Here is a 4,116-nt window from a genome sequence, read left to right as displayed (position 1 = left end):
GATTGAATCTCCAATGTAGAAGATAAAAACTCTGACCTAGAAAAAAATATATATAGAAAAAATAACAAAAAGCACGAGGATAATATATAGAAATACTGGATTCTATTAACTGTACAAAAATCTGAACAATTGGTATCCTAGAAGGTAAAGAAACTTATAAGGGTATGGAAAACTTATTCCATGAAATCTTGGAGGAAAACTTCCCTAGCTTAGAAAAGCATTCCCACATCCAGACCCAAGAAATACAAAGGACCCCGAATAGAATCAACCAAAGAAGATCTTCCCCAAGGCACATCTTGGCCAGACTAGCCAAGACCACAGATAAAGACAAGATATTAAAATTGGCAAGAGAGAAATGACAAGAGACTTACGAAGGTCATCCCATCAGGCTAACACTGGACCTTTCAATGGAAACAATGCAAGCAAGTAAAGAATGGGAAGACATATTAAAAGAGTTGAGAGAGAAACAATTTCAACCAAGATTATTATATCCAGCAAAATTATCCTTCATACAGAAAAAAATATATTAAAATCTTCTCAGACAAACAAAACCTGAAAGAATTGCCAACACCAGACCAGCTCTTCAGGAAACACTGAAACGAGTACTCTTCCAGGAGTACTAGAGAATGAACAGTCAGAAATATGGGAATAAAAGACAACGAAGACAATGGCCATCTTAAAGGCAGGGAAAAGTCCAAAAATATCAATAATAACATTGAATATTGGGACCAGCTGGTGGCGTGGTGGTTAAGGCGCTGGACACTCCCATATGGCCAACCGGGGTTTGAGTCCTGAATCTGGTGGCTTGCTTTCTCACTTCATCTCTTTCTCACTCTCACCTTATGTCTCTCTCTGGTGAATTTAAAAAAATAAATGAATGAATAAATAAAGTAAAACAAATAATTATAAAAAAAGAAAAAAAGTAACATTAAATATTAATGGTTAAGTTCTCCAATAAAGAGACACAGACTGGCTGAATGGATTTAAAAAAACAGAATTCCTCTATATGTTGCCTACAAGCTATGCATCTCTTCCTTTCTTTCTTTTTCTTTCTTTTTTTTTTTTTTTTTGAGAGGTTTTTCACTATAGGACGCGTGCGCTCGCCAGACAGAGAGAGAGAGACATAGAGACAGAAAGCAAGAAATCACCCCCCAGGGGGAATGGTCACGCCACAATCCCTTCTCCTCTATTCTCTTCTCGGGATCTTGGGCACGCATGCACACGCGCCCGGCATGAGTTTTAAGCCACCGGGTCTAGGACGCGAACCACGGTCAACTACGTGGGAGTCCAGCGACATAGCGATATGCTAACTGCTGGTTCCCAAGGTATGCATCTCATAGATAAAGACAAACATAGACTAAAAGTGAAGGGTTGGAGAAAAGGATTCCATGCAAATAATGACCAAAAAGCAGCTAGAATCACGATACTAATTTCTGACAAAATAGGCTTTAAAACAAAATCAGTTTGAAGAGACAAACATGCACACTATATTGTAGTAATATGGTTAACCCATCAAGAAGATATAAGGCTTATACATATCTATGCATCTAAGACAGGAGCACCCACATATGTGAAGGAAAGACTGTTAGGTCTAAAATGAGAGATAGACTGCAACACACTAGTTGTTGGAGACCTCAGCACCCCACTATCTCCTCTGGACAGATCATCTAGACAAAAAATAAGTAAAGAGATAAAGGATCTAAATGATACAATAAATCAAATGGACTTAACAGACATCTATAGAACTTTCCACCCATAGACCGTGAGATACACTTTTTTCTCATCCTGACATGGAACCTTTTCAAAGATTGACCACATGATAGGGCACAAAGCAAGCCTCTTCAGATTCAAAGGTGTAGAAACTATATACAGCATCTTTTCTGACCATGATGGAATTAAACCTGATTTTGATTTTGAGAAAAATCCACAAAAACACACAAATACATAGAAACTAAATAACCTGCTCCTGAATAACTTTACAACTACTGAAGAAATAAAGACAAAAATCAAAAGATTCATGGAAGCCAATGACGAAGAGGACGTGAGTCTCCATAATCTTTGGGAAACCACAAAGGCAATCACAAGAGGAAGTTCATAGCAATTAGTGCACATAAGATGATAGAAAGATGGCAAATGGATCACATAACATTGTGCCTCAGAGAATTGGAAAAGTAAGTGCAAAAAATCCAAAAAGCTCCAGGAGAAATGAAATAATAAAAATCTAATTAGAAATAAATGGAAAAGAAAGTAAATGAGGTATACAGAAAATAAATGAAAGTAAAAGCTGGTTCTTTGAAAAGATAAAGAAAATCGATATACCACTAGAAAGACCTATTAAGAAGAGAGAAAGGAACCAGGTAAATCAAATATTCAATGAAGCTGGCAATATAACATCAGACATAACAGAAATACTAAACATCATGAGAGGATACTATGAACAATTATACACAAACAAACAAGAAAAACTGGATGAGATGGACAAATTCCTGGAAATATATTATCTACCAAGATTGAGCCAAGAGAATATTAAAAGTCTGAATATGCCCATAACAAGCCAGGAGATTGAATCAGTAATAAATAACCTCCCAACAAGGAAAAGTCCTGGTCCTGATGGCTTCATCTCTAAATTCTACAAAACTTTTAAAGAAGAGTTAACCCTTATTCTGCTCAAGTTATTTCTAAAGATCCAAAAGGGTGAATTTCTCTGTAATGCAAGGAAAACTATAAACCAATATCTCTGGTGAACATAAACACAAACATTCTCAACAAGATACTAGAAAATCATATCCAAAACATATTAAAAAGATTATACTTCATGACTGGGTAGGCTTTATCCCAGGGATGCAAGATTGGTTCAACATATGTTAAACAATAAATTCAATACACCATATTAACAGAAAGAAAGATAAAAACCACAGGATCATATCAATTGATGCAAAAAAAGCATTTGATATAACATCCCTTCATGATCAAGACTCTCAGCCAAATTGGCATAGATGGGTCATTTCTCAACACAATAATATCTATCTATGAAAAGCCCATAGGTAACGTCATCCTGAATGGAGAAAAGCTGAAAGCTTTTCCACTAAAAACTGGTACAAGACAAGGATTCCCACTTTCTCCACTCCTTTTCAATAGTGTACTGGAAGTACTTGCCAATGCAGTCAGAAAATAAAATTAAATAAAAGGCATTCAAATAGGAAAAGAAGAGGTGAAACTATCTCTATTGCCAGACAACATGACTGTATACACAGAAGACCCAATAGTATCCATGAAAAAATTCCTGGAAGTAAAACATGAATATAGTAAAGTTGCAGGACACAAAATCAACATACATAAATCTATAGCAGTTCTACATGCAAACAGTGGGCAGACTGAGATAGAAGTGTAAAAAAATAGTTCCATTTACCTTAGCCACAAAAAGTATAAGATACCTAGGAATAAATGTAACCAAAGAAGTTAAAGACCTCCACAAGGGCAATGCGAGAAGCTAAAAAAAAGAAAAAATAAAAATAAAGTGGAAGGACATCCCATGTTCCTTGATTTGAAGAATTAATATAATCAAAATGATAATTCTAACCAAATTAATCTGCATATTTAACGCAATCCCAATGAAAGTTCCAGACACATTATTTACAAGAATGACAATCATATCATTTGTCTGGAATCATAAAGACATGGTGTTGCCAAAGCAATCCTGCACAAGAAGAGTGGAATGGGTGGCATCTCACTCCCTAACCACAAAATATTCTAAAAAATCATTGTAATCAAAATAGAATGGTATTGGCACAGAAATAGATAGGTGGACCAATGGAACAAATCCGAGAAATAAACTTCCAATCATACAGCCAACTGATTTTTGACAAAAGAATCCAGTGGAAATAGGAAAATCTCTTTAGCAAATGAGGTTGGAAAGACTAGTTATCCACCTGCAGAAAGAGAATCTGAATCCCAACCTCTCATCATTGACAAAAATCAACTCAAGGTGGATCAAAGATCTAAACCGGGAACCAGCAGTTAGCGTAATGGCTATTTTGCTGGACTCCCATATAGTTGACTGTGGTTCGAATCCCAGACCCAGTGGCTTAAACTCACACTGGGCACGTCTGTGTGCAG

The sequence above is a fragment of the Tupaia chinensis genome, unplaced genomic scaffold, assembly GCF_000334495.1.
Source record: "Tupaia chinensis unplaced genomic scaffold, TupChi_1.0 Scaffold143798_1, whole genome shotgun sequence".
Taxonomy (NCBI): Eukaryota; Metazoa; Chordata; class Mammalia; order Scandentia; family Tupaiidae; genus Tupaia; species Tupaia belangeri.
This window is presented reverse-complemented; position numbering follows the sequence as displayed.